Here is a 23335-nt window from a genome sequence, read left to right on the forward strand (position 1 = left end):
CCACCATAATGACACTAAATTTTGCCAAGAAAACGCCGTATTTGTAACTATAACGGTTATGTCCTCCTAAAGTAAGCTTCCAACGAGGAATGCAACGTTATCTCACCAACGTTAAAAATATTGGTGAAGATACTGGGAGTCGAGTTTATCAAAAAAGCACGGTATATGTAATAAATTTCTAGTAGGATCCCTATTATAAATCTGCACCCAAAACTCATCATATGACGCACAATGGAGCATGCTTCTAATTATGTTCATTTTTTTATATATATTGTTATATGCAGGGATAAAACTGGATCTGAAAAGTTAGGGGGACAGTAGGTAGTAGCATGACGTCAAGTCGTTCCCTTGCCTATCTTTACTCATTGTATTTTTTTAGGAACTGGGAGACGCTGTAAGTATTTTTTCGAGATCGGAGAACGGTGTTCCCCCTCACTTTTACCCCCTGGTTATATCGTACACATGCCTCATGTTTACCAACAAAGTCACGTGCTTCTTTACTATTACTACAAGCAAGCAAACGACAGATACTATCATCGACATGTGATCCGAAAAAGGACAAACGTCATCGCCACTCCGAAGTTGTACGAGGAGCCAGGAGGAGAGGGTATATAAGAAACCTCAGCACGTTCGGAAACATCAGTCTGCTCTGGGACTGATCACCATACCTACCTTCTTCGGCTGCACTGGTCCTTGGGAATTACCTTACCTCCCCTTGGATGCGTCTGGGTCCTGAGACTTCCTACCCTTTCTCTTGGCTATTCTGGGCTCCTGAGAGCACCTTACCATAATTTTTTGGCTGCGTCTGGGCCCTGGGAATTCCTAATTCTCTCTTGGATGCGTCTGGACCCTGAGAAAAATTTACCCTTTTCTCTTGTATGCGTCTGGACCCTGAGAAAAACCTACCCTTTTCTCTTTGCTGCATCCGGGCTCTGAGAGACACCATACAACCACGTCTTGTCTGAACTTGGTCCTGGGGCATCCCTAATCAGCAACTATCAATTTAAGGGACTCTATTAGGTCTTGAGACCACCTTTTGTATTATACTGTAACACAGAGAAGTTTTATAATAAAAATGGTTGTGGGAGAAACTCCAATCCAGTCTACTAGTACTGTCTCTACCAAATATGCCTTAATTGATTATTTTTACGATATATTCACCTGTGAAAGAAAGCTTTCTTGATATTCATCTGAAATAACGGATTTCACTACACAGTGCCCAATAAAGATTTTTTGGCACGTTGTGAGAAAGGTATCGTTAGCTATCGTCAGTTAATCCGATAAAGCTAACATGTCGTGTGTTTGAAATCGTTCGTCGCTCGTAAGATTTACGATATGTTATTAATAACGCTTAGATTTTGCATATTTATTACTTTTAACTTTTATTTTTACAGTTGACTTACAGTTCCAATTTTAGTGAATGTGTTGATTCCATTTTCTAATTTTTATTGAAGTTAAAAAATGAATCGGAAGAGTATGATGACAGTGACTTCATTTGAAAGTGACTAAATGAGTGTGATAGTGATACTTCGGACCAGGATATTTGTTCTGATAATGAACAATACTGTATGGAACATGATATTGTTATAAACAGCGACGACTCTGATGCTGATCCAAACTATAGACATGCAGAGTAAGAACTGACTCAAGTTTCAAGTTCGGATGAAGAAGCATTTTTACCGAAGAAGAAAATAACACCTGTATTTCAGATGTTTCGTAAGAGCCTCCTAATTTTCATGTGATTATAACACAACCGAGTACAAGCTCCCATCATTGTCCTTACACCAAAGCTAGACCTACATCAGATCCAGATCCATATTTAGTAATTGCTGATGCAGCAAGTCTTAAAGGAAAAAAAATGGACAGCGTTGGACAAACAAGCTGACTCATATTGGAAACAGACCCTAGGCTGCTAGAAATGTCATTCACGTAATCACTGGCCCCACTGGTGTTGCTAAAAACAAATTGTTATCTATTGTTAATGCCTACTCATTTATGTTCACAACGTGGTGAAGATAGGCCAAAAACCCCTTTCCAGAAGAAAATTCGCTATGAAAATCCAGAGCAGTTTTATTGAACCATGGCTCCAATAACGAGCTCAATACTCAATTTTGCCACGGAAACTCCGACAGTCCATTGCTGATATCCCGAAAACACCGGTGCCAGAGAAGAATGTTGTCCAACCCCAAAACCAACCTCGCACAATTTGTGGGATATGTCCTTCAGGAAAGAGGGTAATGACGTCACTATTGCTGCCGCTGCAACAAGCCGATCGATAGAGAACATCGTGAGGAAATGCTGTATCTACTGCGCAGAAGAGATTTGAACAACCATATTTGCTACGAAAATGTCCACTACTATGTATTCTTGCTGAATTTAATCATTAAAGTACAATTTTCTAAAAACTGTGTATTATTTTAACCAGTCGTGAATTTTACGATATGTTACCTTTAACGTAATTTTTGGACATGTTAGCTTTCTAGGGTCAAAGGGTATTTGTAAGGACAGTGTCCCTTGCCAACTTCATTCTGCGGAAGTGGATGCAGGAATTTACGGGGAGGGGCGGGAATCAACTGAAGACTTATCCAGATCCAAAAGACCAATTTGTGCAACCATCTCAAAAAACATGGCTCCTATTGAGGTCCTGATCATAGAGGACAGAAGGCGAATCGTTGAGGATATTTGTAATCTTACAGGATTGCATTATGAAAAAAAAAAAGATTTGGCAGATCACTTGAAGGTCTTACGGACAAGAAGAAGGCTTTTTACAGGACAAGAATATAGAACTGGTCCCTCGTCATCCTGCTCCCGAAACAATGTCCCAGTGACCTTTCTATGTTTTGAAACCTGAAGAATTCATGGCGAGGCAGAAGTTTTTAGTCCAAAAGTTCTCTCGAATGTGACATTTTCCAAGTACCGGTACCTAAAGCATGAGGGACTTCTCAGATTCTCAAATGCTTTTGATACTGAGATAGAAAGATTGCAGTGATGTCTAGAAGTGGATGGGAATTGTGTTGAAATCTGACACGAATATATAACTCGAAAATTGAAAACGGTGGGAGCTCTGGGAAAACGACACGTACTTTTGGTACATACCTGGTAAAATAAAATTTTTCACATAAAATCTGCAATGGAGACACAAATCTATATATATAAAAGAGAACGCACAAAATCCTTTGTCCGCTCATCACGCTAATACGGCTGAACCGATTTCTTTCATTTTTGGGGGGTTGTTAGGATTTGGACCCTAGATGGTTTTTATCATATCACTTTAATTTTCAATTACCAGTGTCTTGAGATAATTGACCAATCAGGTGTCAATACGTACAAAAAATCCTTTGTCCGCTCATCACGCTAATACGGCTGAACCGATTTCTTTCATTTTTGGGGGGTTGTTAGGATGTGGACCCTAGATGGTTTTTATCATATCACTTTAATTTTCAATTACCAGTGTCTTGAGATAATTGACCATTCAGGTGTCCATACGTACAAATCCTTTGTTATTAGTTCATCATAGGTATAAAAATAAACGTATTTATATGCAACCCGCATGACCCTGTGACTCGGCGGGTTAACATAACTGACAGGCGCTATAAATCACTTGAAAGCGAAAAAGTAAAAATTATCTAAGTAACAAAGTTTATTGCGTTCCGGGATGACCGCAGCGAAGCGGGGCGGGTTGGGGTGACCGCAGCGAAGCGGGGCGGGTTAACATAAATGACAGGCGATATAATGTTAACATTAGTGCAATCTTCTATGGTTTTTATCATATCACTTGAAAGCGAAAAAGTAAAAATTATCTAAGTAACAAAGTTTATTGCGTTCCGGGGTGACCGCAGCGAAGCGGGGTGAACGCTGCTAGTGGCCATTAAAGGGCGATATAATCAACGTGTAGAAGTTCATTGGCTTATTTGAAAATTTTGTACATTTTTTGAATCAATTTTTTACTTACGTTTCAAAAAAAATCTTCCAAGTTTTAAAAAAAAAACTAATATCAAATTATGTATTAATTGATCTGTAATCTGATAAACGTATTGAATGTATCTCTATTGTAACCTTTTTCGAAGCTATTACTTATTTATTTTGTTACAGCATTTCAATGCAAATCTTCGAATTTGCGTTATGTTTTTGTGATTCCTTGAGATTTGTATAACGACTTTGGCCGTTTTTCTTGTAGTATGTGAGCCACAATTTGTAAGAGATACAGAGAAACAGATTTTTAGAATCGATTCAACACCAGCGTTCTAAGAATATGTTTTGCTTTTCCCCGTTAACCATGTGTTAGAACTAATAATACTATAAAGTAACAACTTCCAGTCTCAACGTTGATCGTCATATAGAACAAATATGGTAATATACAGCGACAAGTAGTTTCTTCAAATCGTTTCAGCGTCTAAAGAAAATACACTAGCTTTACCCACATGTCTACTAAAACCGGAAGTGGTAGAAATGTACTACTTCTTCTGGTTTAAATATTGGTGCCCATCAGGGGCGCACCCACTTCCGGTGAAAATTTGATATTACACTTCATCTGTCCTCTTTTTCTTGTAAAAACAAGCTAGTCCTATAATTTAATCCTGAAATAAAAATAAGTATTTTACAATTACTTATCGTGTTTTTGGGTGCAGAATAATACCCGTTCACTACTACATAGACGTTGTTGCTAGTAGTATTGGACGCCTTCAAATCTTGGACTCCTCTCAACAGAAAATTTCTGGGCCTGATCTCTACAGAACGAAAACAGAAAAAGATTGTGATTAATGGCTTTTGCAGCTTCTTCATCTGTCCTTTACTTCCGTTAGCTACGGGCTTTTTTGCTAACCAATGAAACTGCACATCGGGGATGCACATTATCCACGTTATACTAATTACAAGACAATAACAATGACAATAGCAAGAATGAAGCTCTTCGGTCTTCTACGCATAAAGTTTGTGAATAAGTATTTCCTTAATCGAAAACAAGCATAATTCCAGTCGCGGATCCAGGATATGATCAAGAAGGGGGCTATATTATAAGTTATGTTTACCCGATAATTTAGACAATATACTCGTATATAATAAATATACATATACATACATTAAATTAAGGAAATAATAAGACTAAATGCACGAAATTCACTGTTGATGCGAAGGCTGATACGTACAAGGGATGCGAGGCTGTAGGCCGAGCAAACAAGGGGGCCTGGGAGACGTTATATATATATATATATATATATATATATATATATATATATATATATATATATATATATATATATATATATATATATATATATATATATATAAGTAAACACTACGCATACTTAGGAATAATATACTAAGTAAACACACACGCATATTGTTTGAAAAATATGTAACACCATACTAAACAAATAGGCCGACATGTACCAGGTGTGACACACACACACACACACATAAGAGACTGGTCCAATAAATCATTGTACTTACAGAATCAGTTCTCCCTGACATTATTACCTTCAAAGTAGTCCCCTTCAGCAGTCATACACTTCTGGGGGCCGCGGTGGCTCAGTGGTAGAGCGTTCACCTCTGGTGTTTGGGGTCCCGGGTTCGATCCCAGCCCCCGCCATGAACTTTGTGGTGGTCAAACACCGTGTGCGTGGGTTTTACTTGGGGTTCTCCCGTTTCCTCCCGCTTTCTTCATTCCACCATTTCATTCATCACTCATCATCACCGTCTCCTTTAGCCTAACCGGCATAAGCGTGGGACGTAAAACTCAAAGATTTCATTTCAAAGATTTTCATTCATACACTTCTGCATTCGGTGCTGCCATTGCTGGTAACAGTTCTGGAACGAGATTTTTGGAAGGCCCTTCAGGAGATTCTTCGCTTTTGCCTGAACCTCTTTAACTGAGGTAAAATGGGTTCCCTTTAAGCAAGATTTAACTTTAGGAAATAAAATATGTCACATAGAGCCAAATCAGGTGAATAAAGAGGATGCCCCATCACAGTAATGTTTTTACTGGTCAGAAACTACTAGACAGATAGGGCCGTTTTGCATTGTCCTGGTGCAATAGCCATCCATCACTCCACAACTGTGGCCTTTTTCCTTAATTTTTCCACTAAGTCCTTTTAGTACTTCAATGTAGTAGTGTTCATTGACAGTCTGACCACTGGGAACCTACTCAATCATTACAATTCCATAAATGTTGAAGAAGACAATTAATACAATTAATATTGCCTTGAATTTTGAGTTTGGCATGCGTGCACTGTCTCTTCCCCCTGAAAACCGCTTATGCCATTCAAACAAACATACGTGCATGAGACAAAGTTTCATCTCCATAAGCCTCGGTTAACATTTGAAATGTTTCCGTGGCTGATTTCTTAAGTTTCACAAGAAACTTGATGTTGATTCGCTATTCAGTTTTTAACATTAGACATTTTCCCGGCACAATGCAGTTGCATGTGTTCATTTCCAATGACGCAGTACTCCCAACTGGCGTGATCGGTTAAATCGAAACTGGCCGCATGGAAAGAGGAGGTGTGTGGGATGACGTCACCAAAACAGTTGTTGCCAACTCCATTCTTTCTTCAAGCTACACGTTTAGTGTCTTTTTTGAGGGGGGGGGGGGGCGTGTGTGTGTCACACCTCGTATCACATATTTGTACTAAAGAATATACATTATATACTCTAATAATAAAAGAACACTAATATTAAAAATATTGTATTTGAATGAAGTGAATAAAAATTATGAATAAAATAATGAATAATGAATAAAATAAAAATAATGAATAAAATAATAAAAATAAAATAATGAATAAAGTAATGAATAGAAATATTGAATGAATAAAAATAATGTAATTGAATGTAAAAATATTGTAATACATTGGTTTACACTTCTAATTGAATGAAATGCAGTACTGGGCTGGGAACTTGTTATCAACTAATTTGGTAGCTAATGTTATGGATTGACAACAAATTGTTCAATCCTTTTTCCACAAATCACTTACTCCATTCTTCTGGATTTAATTCTAGAAAATAACATTAATCACTTCTTCCACATCAATATTTTTTTCTTTACAAATATTCGTTAAAGCAAGCACATTTAATTGTACCACTCAAGTATGTTTTCAGTCATTGCAGTGTGAAAACATCTTTCTATAGTAGTAGTTGAAACTTATGAAGTAGTTAAAAGTTGGAGAAGAATTCTTATATTAGGATAGAATTTGTTGCAGTGTTACAGTGCATTTAAACAGTATCAGGTATCTCGCACTCCTCCTCTAAGCTTTGTTCCACAAAGTTCTGCATGCAGCTCTAATACACCTGAGTTTCCATGCGAATTTTTTTCGTATATTAATGCAGCTTCTAGCACAATAGAATAATCATAACGGTGTTGATTGGCAATTGGCAGGAATCAGTCCCTCAAGAGGTAAAATTTTCACTAATCTGTTATCAAATCTACTCTTTAGCTGCTGAATGAAATGATCAAAGACAGTAATGAATATTGTCCTTTTGAAATACTTCTCACAGTTTCTTGAGATTTCCCCATCCATTGATTTACAACCGATCCTTAGAGCTTTAATGTCTTCCCCTAAATCACTAGCTGTGTTACACTTCGAAGAAAGTTCTGTCGCTTTTTCACCCACCACCTTCGAACATTGATATGTCACCTAAGACGCACCTGGAAGATCAAAAATAGTCCCCATCAGCATCAACGACCTTCTGCCAATATTCTGGAAGGCCATGGATTCCATCGCGGTAGAACTTGGTGGACCTTGATGCGAAGTAGGTCAAGTGCATTTTGAATCTCTACTAGGGATTTGAACTTTCATCTTCCAAGGTGATTGTCCAAGGAATGGAACAGGTGATAATCCGACGGTGGAATGTCCGGGAAGAGTGGCGGATGTAATAGTGTTTCCTATCCAATGGGTAGAATGGTGTTCCGGGTCTCCCTTCCCACGTGAGGTTTAGAGTTGTCCTGTAACAGGAAGACGCGATCCAGAAGTGCTGGCTCCAGAGTTTTGAGTTCATTTCAACACGGCTCAACTGCTGACAGTACACAGTTGAATTTATGCTATGACCAGCTGGAAGCAGTTACCGATGCACGATGCCGTGAGCAGTCCACCAAAAACACATGAGGACCTTCTTCTGGTGTAATGCTCGTTTCGTCTGTTTTGGAAATGGATCATGGGATGCTAACCAATGATGACGGTACCGTGGAACTTCGTACAGGACCCACTTCTCATCACATGTCAACACTCTGTCCTGAAATGGCTCCTTCCTCAGACGAGACAGCAAAGAAACACAGGTGTCTGGTCGCGTTGCCTTCTGGCCCGGAGTCAAATCGTGTGTGACCCATCGATCTAACCTCTAGTCAGGGTTGGGTAATTACGCGTAAAAAAAGGTTTTCTACGTGATGTGTAAAATACGCGTAAAAAATGCGTAATTTACGTAAAATACGTAAAGTACGTAAAAAATTAGAAACAGGTCTACAAATTAAAAGAAAACGTTCTACGCGCTGAGCTTTAAAAAATTCTTCCTAAAATTGTATGGAATCTAGCTGGATTTTGCAAAATTTAATCCGTAAGCATAAACTGGGAATTTTGTATTGGCTATGTAAAGTAGCATTGTATAATACGGTTTGCATGCGTGACTGTTCAAAACCCATTTCATCATGTTTCATGTTTTAAACCCTCTGTAATCGAGAAAAGTTTTATGCAAGAGAAGCCATGGAAGAAACTATTGTGCAATATAACAACAATGGTAAGCCTTCGTGGTCTCCATTTGTGACGACTTTCTGCAATGTCTGAGAAAAGCACCACGAACAAGTAGAGGAGTTTCTGTTGGAAAACCTCGGCCCTTCAGGAATAACTAGCTACCAGCAATATCGGGGAAAATGTGGAAAATTTGAAGAACTTATGAAGAAGAGAATTACAACACCACGCACATTCTGGTATTTCGGTACTCGACAACATAAGGAGTTGTCGGAATTTGCTATGAAGTTACTGAACATCCTAGCAACATCTTCAGCGCAAATTGAAAGACTTTTTCTCATATTGGTCCTTTGTCCATAACGTAACAAGAAACCGGCTCAGCTTCGAACGTTCGAAGAAACTACTTCAATTATACTACACCCTCAAATTACAAGACCATTCAAGTTATGAATATTAGTGTGATTAAGAGTATTGTGTTCTAATTGTACTAAACTATAATGGAAATGGCATGTATTTTTTTTAGAATTAAAATAATGGCTAAGTTTTAAATGAAATGATATACGCAGTTTTATTGGAACCAAGTGAAATACACACACACACACACACACAAAAGGAAGAAACAAGTAGTTCAATATTCTGTTGAGTATTTTCTTCAGTTTTGTCTATTTATTATGAGCATGAAAAATGTCTACATTAAATGTTCAAATGATAGTCAGGTGCTAAGGGAAGTAATATATTTAGTGTTGTTGGACTTGGAAGAAAGGAGCAAAATAAATGAGTTCATTCCGAAAAATTTAGTATAATGTTCTGTTGGGTGCTTTTAAATGTTTTCAGTTGTGTGTGCTTAAAATGAGAATCTAATAACTTTTACATCGAAAATTCAATATGTCCCAGTGCTAAGTGAAGTGGTATATATAGTATCGTTGAGACGTGGAAGAAAAACAAATCAGTCTATTCTAAAATTTCATTATTTCAATATTCTGATCAGTATTTTTCGTATCAGTTATGTGTGTGTTAGTGTGTAATATGAAGGTGAAATGAGCCTAACAGTCAATCTCTTTTTCTTTTCTCATAGAAGTATCAAAGTATACTGAAATGTTTCGAGATTTATATTAAAAGCTGCAAAGGTATAACAATAAATTGTTATAATCAAAATGTTACTTGATACTTTCAAACATATCCGAACCAACACATATTTTTAATGTGTGTCCTTATATTTTGGGTGGTTGTGCTTGGGTGTGCGCTAATAGGTGGAAAGTAGTAGTGGGCCGGCGAGGGGCTATCCAAAATTATCTTTTATTACTATGATTTGGCATGAAATCATTACTTTTAAATATACTGTTTAGAAGATAATAATGTTTTAATGCTTAAATAAGATAACTAAGCTTACAATATAACCGACTATTCAAAATGATCTTAGCTTTAATGAAAGAAATATAGTTTTCTACGTCTGCGTAAAAAACTGGTTTTCTACATGACGTATATTACTAGTAAATTACGCATAATTTACGTAAAATACGTAACAAGTAAATTACCTTGCCAACCCTGCCTCTAGTGCTTCCCAAGTTGATGGATTTGCTGCCGAATGGTTTCTCCACACACTGAATTGTAGTCCCAGTTCTTCACATGTCTGGCCACTGTTCGCCTCAATTGCTGCCTGAAGATCTTCATCTTGTACATGTGTTGGTCTTCCGGCACGTAGTGCGTCTTCGAATGTTTCGTTACCGTCCTTAAACTTGTTAAACCACCCCTTCACTGTCCGTGTAGTCACGAAACCCTCACCAAATGCCTGGCATATCTTCCGCACCGCTGCATATCTTCCGCCCCGTTTGACTCCAGTTTGAACTCGTATAGCATACACACCCTTATGACGTTCTGTGGAGTTCCCATGTTCAGTCTGTCTTCATGCAAGTTCACGGTGTAATTGAACTGCCACAAGCAGGTAGTATGTTGTATATACCCATACCAACAACTGGCCTTCACCTTATCTTCATTCGCATTCTTCTCACGTGTGAGGGTCAATTGAACACAGAACTTTCTTGGTCACCTTCCTAAATATAAATGAGAATTCTACATCCAAAGTTTCTCTCAGTTCTTCGAATACTTGACGGACATACAGTATCTTAGATTGGTAATTGCAGAATACAGATGTAATTTTGGATTTTGCAGAGTCTTACTTAGGTTGACTCTCAAAAAAAGAAATCAGTAAGTTACAATCTGCAGTGACACAATTAACTTGCTACGTTTTACCGTGACACTGTAGCTTGAACCACTGCTGGACACTTAATCACTGTACTTATTTTCTAAGGAAGCAAGTGTTGCCACAACATGAGGAAACAGTTCTACGAATGTACTTACAGATTCATGTCTTTCTGCCCAATGTATCCACAAATTGCTTTCAGTTTGGTTTTCTTCGTGCTAGAAATAGCAGATTCAGAAATGATCGTTTGTAAGACATTAACACGTTTTGGTGATTCCGGAAAGAAAGCTGATATCCTACGAACGTTAATCAACATATCTCCAATGTGCTTAATTTCGCATGACTTACCTACTACATACGTTTAAGAAGTGGCTAAAACATATGTATGTGTAAACTGAAAGGAATTGTTCTGCTAAAACACGAGCCAGAACATCGTTTACTTTTCCTGCCATATTATATTAGCACCATCGTTGTAACCCTGACCACGAAGGTGTTCCATAGTTAAACCGGGTTATGTTTAGCAGAAGGGGTCCAAAAACACAAAATTTACGGGAGAAATAGATAATGCAAGTTCTTATGTTAGACCTAACATAACAACCAAATCTAACCTAAACTAACCTAAGCTAACCTTAACTATCCTAAGCTAACCTGAACTAAACTAATATTAGTAGAAATAAGTGAAATTCTATCATTTTTTGGAAAATTATGCTGGACCCCTACACTAACATAATGTAAAATAAACTAATCTAACCTAACCTAAACTAATCTAAACTCACCTAAACTAACCTAATGTGAACAGAAATGATCGAAATTGTAACATTTTATAGAAACAATTGCTGGACCCCTTCTGCTAAACATTAGCCCTTAAACCTAATCCTAAGCATTTCAGTGAAAAGAAGATTAAGGAAAGATTTTTTCTGGGTCAATAGTGAGAAATAAGTATGCAGATTACCTCCTAACGCTAGAGCGGTCAACCTCGGAGCGCAAGCTGTGACAGAAATAAAATGTGAAAAGATAAGTAAAACACAACTTGTAATATAAGGATTTACACTTTAGCTTTAATAAACTTCAAATCGCTAGATGTCTGAAATTTTGTCTTTCCTATTTCTATTCAAGATTTCTACTTAATTAAAAATTAAATAATTATGCAAATTAATTTGTTTTTTACAAAATTATAAAAAATTAATAAAAATGCTATTTTAGTGTATAAGATGGAGTTCAAAACCTTGACAAGTAAGGGCAGGGGAGAAAACTCACTATGATAGTATACATTGCTTGTCTGATATTCGGTAACAAGTTCGACAAAGATAAGTATGTTTGTGTTTTTTCCTTTGAGTATGAAACTGACAAGGGAAGGTCACGAAGTGGCTCCGGTGAGATCTGAACGAGACAATTGTGTTTGCATTTGATATGTTATAACTAGACATATCCCAAAGTTATACGTGCCACCGGGCAGGATATCGTGAGTTATAACATATTTTGTAATGTAAGAGTACAAAAAATTACCAGCAGAATAGTTTGAACTTGAACCGAGTCATTTGTTCGGAAACGGTTGGGTGAAAGGAAAACTCGGCGAACACGTATCCCATCATTTTCAAGGGCACACTTTGGCGAGTAAAGAAGTTTGCCCCAGGGTCCCCTGCAGGGTCTTAAACGGGATTCTTCTACTAAAAAGTTTCAAATGACAAAGGGGATTAAATTGCACATCGTTTGAAAGCTGTTGTTTAATGAAAGAAGATTTTTCAATTAAGCTTTTGTTTACATTTTGACTCACCCCCATGTTGCACAGGGTTGTCGTAGAGAGTCAAGACTTGCTTCATATTCCCTCATTTAAAAACAAGTTTCAAATGATGTGCTACTTAACCCCCATTTCCATTTGAAACTTTTCAATTGGACCCCACCTGGAACCATACCGTGGCCCTGGGACAAGATATTTTAACTTAAATAATTGTACTTTGAAACTAATGCCACACGAAAATAATGAAAATAATAACGCCACGAAAATAATGCCACACAATTGTCTCGTTCGGATCTCAGCGGAGCACTTCGGGATCCTCCCTTGTGAGATTATTTAATATTTCAAAATAATAATAATAATAATAATAATAATAATAATAATAATAATAATAATAATAATAATAATAATAATAATAATAATAATAATAATAATAATAATAAGAAGAAGAAGAAGAAGAAGAAGAAGAAGCCAGAAATGAAACAGAAAATACAAATATGTATGAGTAAAAGAAATATAAAGTTCATCTTTCCTACATTTAGGAGACATATTTGCACACGTGACTTAGCTCGTACAGCCTACTTAACATATTATCTTTCGACAACCAACGAACTTCGGTACAGAAAAGTAAAATTTTATGTTCAGCAGTGAGGTCGGTACACAAAGCTTAAAAGACACGAGTATTCAAAGCACTTGACTTTAGAAAATTAACAACTTTGATTGCCAATGATAATGCCTGCTTCAGGTGTTCACGTAAAGTTTTTCCAGCTAAGGCTTACCTGTAAACTAAGCAGTGCGAATCAATGATTGTAGGATTTCTGGTCTTTACCAGCTTTGTAAATCCAGGCCGCCAATCTAATATTGCTGGAACTCTATCAGCACGTATTCCTACAACTTTGTCCCAAGACAAATCATTTCCAACATAAACTTACTCATAGCAGAAAAAAAACATCAGAACGTTTGGATGATATCTCCAAACTTTTTAAAAACAATATTTCTTCAATTAACGTATTTTCGTTTACGAGCCGACACTACAGTATTAAATGACAACACTGACGAGGGAACATTCCGGTTTGGTGAATTCAATTGCTGAAAATGGTGTTGCTAGCACTGGATTCAGCACCAAAAGAAACACATAAAACGAGAGTATTTAGTGACAGACCGTATATAAGGTGGGAGATAAGTGAGGGCAAAGTGCGAAGATAAATGCCTAGAAATGCCACGTTAATTTTGAAACGAGTAGCGGGATTGAGCTCAAATGTGGGATATGAGCAATGCATGTAGAGCTCCACTGAATAGGTGTAATGTGAATCATGGGAGACATCTGAAAAGCTGCCATGCTGGATTTAGCGCAAGAAGAATATACGGGAAAGAGGTAATGTGACATATGGTTCTTGATGCACACCGTCTATTGCAATCAATAGTGGCCAATACAGTTTGAGGCCTCTGTAACAGAGGTTTTCCACACTATGGCAATGTAGTAATACCCTCGTGAAGTTGATGTGAATGGGCAACAACCACAAACGTGATGAAGCCACTTTCCAGACAACAAATGTCCCGATCCACCCAACATTCGTTCACATGCTGCTAAAAGTGCAAATATGACCAATCTGAAAGAGTTCATGACTGACGTTTTCTGGCCTTCTATACAGTAGATAAAACTATAGCTCCTCGTTGATTCATGGAGAACCAATAAAGAGTTGGTGCAGAAACCGGATAATGTTGAACTTACCCGACTCCTTATCCCTGATGGTTACACGTCACTCATACAACCGTTGGATGTGTTTTTCTATCGGCCGTATAAGAATTTCGTAAAATATATAACAGACACCATTTTTCTCTCATCTGACTTCAAAATACGACAACGGGACAACTTCATTAACTTGCAATCACTCACCCACTTCCAGTTTACAGCACCAAGGTTCCAAGTTATGAATAGATATGCTTTCTACAAAACTGAATATATGCAACAGCACTTGGCGCATTCATGACACCTGTCGACTGTTTCAATTTCAATTTCGGCGACAGCTGTGACGAGCCCGATTGTCCATCTTTATTGTTTTTCAAATTTGCCCACTGTAGTCTCCACTTTTGTATCAACCACACAATCATTCTTAAGGTCCATAACAGTTGCAATTACACAGAGGTCTCAAACAGTATTGACCACTATTGATTCCAATAGTCGGTGTGCCTAAAAAGCCATATGTCACATGACCTCTTTATCGTATATTCTTCTTGCGCTGAATTCAACATGCCGGCTTTCCAGATGTTCCCCTATGATTCACATTACGCCTATTCAGTGGAGCTCTACATGCATTGCTCATATCCAACATTTGACCTCAATCCCTCTACTCGTTTCAAAATTAACATGGCATTTCTACACATTTATCTTCGCATTTTGCCCTCACTTATCTTCCACCCTGTATACGGTCTGCCACTAAGCACCTCTTTTTCTATGTTTCTTTTGGTGCTGAATCCAGTTCTAGCAACAATTTTGAACAATTGAAATCACCAAATCGAAATATTCCCTTGTGAGGTAAGATCGTGGACCACACTGCAGAACGAAAGAAGTGAATGCTTTTTTTCCCATTTCAACTATCTGATCTTTTATATTCAAGGCGGTTTCACACTATTGCTTGAAACCGATATTTTATCAATGTTTTCTAGTTTTCTTTCCCAGTATAATTTTAGTTGCCGTTAGTATTCAAGGTTTGATTAGAGTCTCATTAGTAGTAGGCTATGAGTTTCTTTTCTATCTTTGACAATTAGAAGAGAAAGCTCATTTGATGTTTTTACCACCTTCTCAATTTGCTCGTGAAAGTTTCCAGAGGCATCCAATTTCATACATTTCAGGCGAGTTTGTTTTCACAATAAAAAAAGAATCTTTAGATCTGTCTTTGAATGTAGATTGTTTGACAAATGTCGTTCCAATCGAAAAGGGTGGAAAGCAACTTTGCTAAGGACAGCATGACACACAATACACTGTGGTAGTTCAATGTATGTAAAAACCTACCTGATGCAATCTTCACTATACAATCTTATATTTAAACTGAAAGCTCTCGTTTTACTTTACACACACAGTGACACACGAGCTGAGTGTGTGCGAAGAAATGAACAGAAAGGAGATGGTAGTGCCATGTTGGGGGGTGTATTTCGAATACTTGTGTGAGGCCCTTAATAGAGGTGTCCAACCGCATGAAGGCTGAGGATTATGTATCCATTCTGGATAGCGAGGTGTTGCTGTTTGTCCAGTTCCTGGGAGATGATTTCCAAGAGTCCCAGTATCAAGACGACAACTGCACTGTTCACCGAGCAAGGATTATGCGGGAATGGTTTGCAGAACATGAGGTGGACATCCTACATCTCACCCGGCCAGCGACTTCGCGTGATCTCAACGTTATCGAGAAAATTTGTGACTTGTTGGAACGGGCCGTGAAGGGAAGAAATTAACATACCCCCACGTTGACCGCTTTGCAAAACCAGTTGTTGAAGGAACGAGCCAAATTGGATTTCCAGTTGATAGCATGTCACAGGAAATCAACGCTTTAATCCGCGACCGGGTGATACAACGGGTTATTGAGCAATAAAGTATGCACTTCATAATGTTTTGTCCGGGGTGCTTATAACGAATAGACCCTATATAGATGGTAATAGATTTAGCAGAAGTGTCGAAACTCGGGAGCCAATCTCTCTTAGCTCGAACTTGATAACTGAGTACGCGAACATATTTGAGCATGAAAGGAGTATGTAGTATCCTGTGACTCCACTAAACTCCACAAACTCCGGAGACAAATCGGAAGAACATAAAACTGTTGTGCCTGATGTTCTTTGTACGATCCCAGGTCTCGCCATAATGTAATTTTCATTCTTTTAATGTGTTTTTCTTCGTGTGTAATTGCAATACGTAAATGTTAATTTAAAAAATGGTCTCCCAATTTTTTTTAATATCTCGCCTAGTGTTCAAATCTGTCTAAAAAGGTTGAATAAGTGTCCAACTGTGGTTGTTTAAAATGTCTTAATTATGTTCAAGCGTCGTTTCTGAACACTGAGGATCTAAGTGACATACGTAAATAAGTAGGTTACATGCGTAAATCCTGTAGGTTTTGGACTTAACGTACAGTCAGCGACAAAAGTTATTTTCCGTTTGGTAAAATTTATTTTGGAAATAACAGTGGTATGGCTGGAACGTTTAACGGTGGTATTGCTGTAATGTTTAACGGTGGCATTGCTGTAACGTTTAACGGTGGTATTGCTGGAACGTTTAACGGTGGTATTGCTGGAACGTTTAACGGTGGTATTGCTGGAACGTTTAATGGTGGTATTGCTGGAACGTTCAACGGTGGTATTGCTGGAACGTTCAACAGTGGTATGGCAGGAACGTACATAAAATTACATTCTTTTTAATTTACTGAAATCCGTACTCAAATTGTCCTTCCATTCTGAAGTTATTTGCAAAACTGATTTAATCAAACTACTAAAACTTCTGTCGCTGACTGCCCAACCCTATGTAACAGTCCCAGCAAACGTATTACAGAAAATGTGTGTTTTATACATAGTCTTCGTGTAAGGGTTCCGAATAAATGTACTTTACGTACGAAAGAAAGAACTGCATATAGCGGTCAAAATCTCACATACAGATTGACGTATATCACATATGTAATATATGGAAGACTATTAGATGTCAGACATCCTGCAGCGGCATCTAAGGGGGAAAATGTTGAGTTGATTTTGAGTTTAAAGTCCCTTTCAGCAGCGAGGCTATATGACACGGGACTTACTGATTAACGTGGAATCCGAACCACATGAGCTCCCGCCGGGAATCAAACCTGGTTAATTGAGAAAAGAGTAGTACGTATGAAGAATATGGATAACGTATGATACGTACAGATTTCCGTAGTTGACATAAAGATTCCATATATTTCTACAATATTTCGTTGTCCGGGTAATGACATTTTCTCAGTGAACGTACACAGCAAAAAATGAGGTGTTGAAACAATACAAAATGACTACCACTTCAGCGTGTTACTTGTGTGTCAATTCAACACTAAGCCCATCGCCTTCAGAGCATATCAGAAATAACTCGTTACTAGCTGGTAGTACTTGCATTGTTTTTTATTGTTTGGCATCAGCAAAGCTTTGCGAAATATATTTCGCATTCATGGCAAGTAATTAATAACATTCTGTTTTTTGTAATCGGTCACAATAATATTGTTGTAAACCTGTGAATCATCTGACCACAGTTACATACATAGCAGTGCTTCCATCTGTTTCCTTTATCTTTTATTCTTGTGTCTTAGCACATATGAACAGAAGATGGCAGAACTGTTGCCTATGTAACTGTTGTCACACGATTCACAGGTTTACAACACTATTATTATGACCGATTACAGAAAACATAGAACATCATTCGTTACTTGACATAAGTGCCATAAGTTGCAAAGCTTTGCTCATATTAAACGATAAAAATACCAATGCAAATTCTCCCAGGTAGTAACTATTTCTTATATGCTCGGAAGGTGATGTGCTTTGTGCTGACTTAACACAAGTAACAGCTAACTAAAGTGGTAGTCATTTTGTGTTATTTCAACACCTCATTTTTTGCAGTGTATACTCATTAGAAACATCACAAGTTTAGGTAATTTTGAACACTTTTTAAAATATGTTAATCACTGTTCAAAATAAGTTTCTGATAAGTATCAAAAACTTGTTCAAACACTGTAGTATTTTTGCAGTGTGAAAATTGAATTTCCAATCAAAAAGGGAAGAAATCAATATAACTGCTCACTTCTGATTGGCTGATAGATCAATTAAATATCGAACTTGACAAAAACAAAAGGAACTTATTTTCTTCTATCTATGCTAGTATTTTATTGTACGCCATTGTAGACGGATTCGCCAAAATAAGGACCCTATTTCGCCTAAAATAGCGGACAAAAATCTTATCGTTTATCTGTCATTTATAAGACACATACACAGGAATAGTTTCAGAGGGTGTCCAATGCTTTGGGGCAGAGTTCTAATTCAATATGAGGCTAAATTATATTAAAATTTGTAAAATCACCTCTAAAATTAGACTATGTTTACAGAAAAGTCTGGATTTCGTGGGGGGTAGTTACGGATCCCCAAGACCACTCTGTGTACGTCCCTGGCAGTAGCGTACGAAGGAATTTATTTCGGGAGGGGGTCCAGACAATATGAGGGTATTTTATATTAAAATTCCTAAAATTGCCCCTAAGATTAGGCTAAATTTGCACAAAAGTCGAATTTCGGGGGGGGGGGGTCCGGACCTACCCCTGCATACGTCTCTAGTCCCTGATTCATAGTGATATTAGGTAATTTGTTAATCGAACGAGGATCAGTACAAACGATATAAGGTCATACTATGACTTAGCCAAACTGCAGACACCTGGTGGAGTCACTTCCGAACAGAATTTAGGCTAGAAGCAATTACTCAGCATCAGGCAAGTTGTGCGCAGGGGAAGGGGAGTGAAGATGCAAAATTCTGTCGAAGTCTGTCTAAGCCAATGTTGGGTCTTGAGATCTGGCGATTTCGACACAAGTACGAAACAGTGAGTAATTGAGCTAAAGTTTAGACATTTTTTTATTGCTGTCCAAGGATAGATTTGGACTGCTCATTGCGTAAGATGAAGACATTTGTTCTGGTTAGTAGACGGAAGAAAGTGAAATATATAATTTTAAGAAGTCTGAGTTGAAAATGAAATTAGAAAGAAAAAAGAACAAGTCTGCCTTGTGAATGACAACAGGATTCTTGTTTCCACATATTCATTAGAAGCTTCTAGACCGTCATGTGTGTAACGTCAAATATGCATATAAACACACATGCGGTACGCGATTTCTTTCTTTTAAAAGATAAAACATATGTGTACATCCTCTCATTCTTTTCCCCACCTACCTGCTGGAAAATGTCAAGGCTTGAAGGCTGGTCAGAGGTCAAGGAAGAGAGTGTGACTGTGACATTGGATACGATGACGTACTTTATTTACTGAGTTACCTATACACATATTGTACAGTACATATGTACACTTAGTCCATTCATAGTTTATGCCACTGATGTACAGAACATACAGTTACGTACGGTCATTAGATATTCTATAAGCCTGTGTACCGTGCTTCTCTCAATATCTTATTGGTCTACTTAGAGTTGGATGACCAGATTTAGAAAATAAATAATAATAATAATACACGGCACACTCGGGAAACTGGCAAAATTTAACAATCCACCTATGCAGCGCTGTAACTTCTAAATTTTCTTGGACCTGTAGAAGAAAGTGAAGTTGGATACCTATTAAAATAAGAAATATAAAATTTGAACCCCCGAGAATTTTAACATTAATAAATAAGTTTATTGCCTCTGGGAGCCCCAGTTGGCGTTATATTCAAGTATGACCTGCTTACATTTATGCTTCATTTAAGAAATTTGTGTTTTTGTGTTGTTTTTCGGATAGAGTGAATCTATTCCATACATAATTTAAGATTCTTTTTTGTTGTTTTTCGGATGTGGTGAACCTATTTCATGCTTCATTTATACACTTATATATTCCTGTTCGTATACTACCATTTAGAGTAAGAAAGTTTTATTTTGAAGTGAGTCCCCTCGAACAGCTGGGAGCTTAAATGGAGGGATTCTTGTCCCTCCCCCCCCCTTGGTCCTGCACCTAGGTAAAGTCAGTGGCACCGCTCTTTCTGTACAACTTAGGAGATTCATTCAGGTATGTGTGTGTTCCAGTTTCATATACATATCCAAGTAAAGATCCAAACCAACGTGTCCAGATTCTGGGAGATTCAAGCAAACATTGCAGAGGAGAAGGGAACCCATGCCCTTCCCCCAGGATCGGTGCTCATGGGTATAATGAAAAATACAAACGAACGAAGTTTGAAATCGGAAGTATTAAATCCTTCGATTATCGACCCACGGAAGATTATGAAACATAAAAACATCGATTTTACTCTGTAACGATCTGTTCGGAAAATATGAAAACAATTTTACTGAAATCTTTCCAAACGGTCGAAACGGACACTCAATCATAGGATTTAAGAAATATTTTTAAAAATGTTTTCCGTTTGCATTTTTGTGGGGACACCGAACAACTTTCTGAAAATAAAAAGGACATCAATTCACTCTAGCTTAGAGTAGTGTGAATTTGAGACTATATCGTCTCGAAAATATGTCATGAAGACACATCCTCGTCTCGAAAAGTATATTGCAAGAGTATTGTGTCATCCGGTATATAGATAAGAAAATTCTGTTTCATCTTGTTGACAATAGTAGCTTATAGCAAAATTTTTAAAAGTTGAGCATTGGAATATTCTCTTTAACAATGTGTCGATGCCTAAACTTTGGTATCAATTAAATAAAAGACATAAGAAATGCTTCGTGTAGAGTATTGTGTTGTATCAGGCAGAAACATAGACAATATGCAAAAATGAAGGAAAACGGCTGGAAGCTTTCGAAATGTGGGTGTAGAAGAGAACGGAGAGAATTAGTTGGGTCGAGCGGAAAACGAATGAAAGGACCTTAGAAATGGTGAGAGAGAAAAGAACAATTTTAGATATTATTAAGAAGAGGAAGAGAAACTGGTTAAGACTTGATTAAGAGGGAACTGTGTCATAAGTGAAGTGGTATAGAGAGCATGGTGGAAGGAAAGACAGGGAGGGGACGAAGGTTACAATTGATGGACGGTATCAAAACAGAACAGAAGAAATTAGCAGAAGACCGTGGAGCATCTTAGCCGTGTGCGTAGGTTTCCTCGGGGTTCTCCCGTTTCCTTCCACTTTCTTCATTCCACCATTTCATTCATTACTCATCATCACCGTCTCCTTTAGCCTAACCGGCATAATCGTGGAACGTAAAACTCAAAAACTCATTCCAGATTATGGTTAGCCACGTATTGACCCGAGGACAGGACAGTGAAGCCAACGTAGTAGAGACAGGAAACTGTTAACAATGAAACAAAACCTCTTAGGGCGTACTCACAGGCAGGGAACTGTGAACAGTGAAACAAAGTCTCGTATCGCATACTCACAGGCAGGAGACTGTGAACACTGAAACAAAGCCTCGTACGGCATACTTACAAGCAGGGAACTGTGAACAGTGAAACAAAGTCTCTTATCGCATACTCACAGGCAAGGAGACTGTGAACAGTGAAACAAAGCCTCGTACGGCATACACACAAGCAGAGAACTGTGAACAGTGAAACAAAGCCTCGTACGGCATACACACAAGCAGAGAACTGTGAACAGTGAAACAAAGCTCGTACGGCATACTCACAAGCAGAGAACTGTGAACAGTGAAACAAAGTCTCGTATCGCATACTCACAGGCAGGAGACTGTGAACAGTGAAACAAAGCATCGTACAGCGTACTTACAAGCAGGAGACTGTCAACAGTGAAACAAAATCCCTTGAGTTGATTTTGAGTTTAAACCTACTTATGAACATGGAATCCAAACCACATGAGCTCCCGCTGAGAATCGAACCCGGGTCTCCCACGAAACCTCTTATGTGGGAGGTTTAGGTACGGCATAGGCCTACTCACAGGCATGAAACTGTGAACAGTGAAACAAAGCCTATTACGGTATACTCACAGGCAGGAGACTGAACAGTGAAACAAAACCTCTTATGTCATACTCACAGGCAGAGAACTATGAATGGTGAAACAAAGTCTCGTATCGCATACTCACCCGAGTACGTGTTACACAAAAGCCTCTCCAATGTGACGATTGTCATAGACAGTCAATGCAGTCTGGCCTTTCTCTCCATATTCCCCTTTGCCTCCCTCTGCCTCAACATTTCTGCCCTACTCTCTGCTCAATATGTGGCTAGCCTGTCGATACTTCAGCCTAGAACATGCAAGGCCGCTATTGTGCAAACACCACAGAAGGCATGAGTTCGATTTCCTCTGGGTGCAGGAATCATTTGACGTTCTTCGCTTGTTCCAACACCCTTAGGAGCAGTGTTTCTTTTAGAAACAATGTTCCGGGAGGGCACACTTATGTTAGTATTCCGGGGACACTACTCACACTATTCTGTTTATTATTATATTATAGACGTACTATTTTAGTCTTCTCCTGGGGGCCACTCTCAGAGCTCCGGACGGCAGTGCCCCCCAAGAAAACAGGTCTGGAAGAAACACTGCTCAGGAGTTGACCCACTGTGTTAAGTTAGTATCTAACGAAACATGAGGGATAAAAACTGCCGGAGTGTGGTGCTGTCTTCATTAACTACCACTCGTGGCTCTAATCTATATTTCCTGAATAAGGACATATTCTTTACCTTCCATTTAAAAAATGTAGTTAACAGTTCAAGCCTAAAACGTTAGTAACAGTTAGCTTATTAAACACTTTATCAAAATTAATAATCAATATTCAATGTTGCTGCATGTGATTAGTCACAGAATAACAATAAAATTAATCAATTCAAGTTGTACAAAATAATTTCCAATTTTGGAGCATTTCTCTGTATTTGAGATTTTAGAAATTCGTATGATGCATGTTCATTTTGCTCCTTTTGTAATTCATTTGAAACAAAACAAATAAATTAAGAATCGTTTATTAGGAAAAGTATGTTTTTTAAATGGAACACAATATTCTTTACATTGTTGAGGTGTTGCATATTTCCAAAATACAGCATTGCCCTGAACACACCAGAATTCGAACAAGCGCATATTTTCTTGATATAGTATCGCCCCCGGAATCTAAACGTACCAGAA

The 23335-nt window shown here is 38.0% G+C and overlaps 1 protein-coding gene across 1 annotated transcript in view; it reads left to right on the forward strand.

Moving 5' to 3' along the window:
- The window catches only part of LOC145669657 (uncharacterized), a 346318-nt gene that overhangs the window by 191809 nt on the left and 131174 nt on the right, over window positions 1–23335 (forward strand). The window lies entirely within an intron of this gene.

Source organism: Thermobia domestica, chromosome 14, assembly GCF_964235325.1.
Source record: "Thermobia domestica chromosome 14, izTheDome1.hap1.1, whole genome shotgun sequence".
In the NCBI taxonomy this organism is placed as follows: Eukaryota; Metazoa; Arthropoda; class Insecta; order Zygentoma; family Lepismatidae; genus Thermobia; species Thermobia domestica.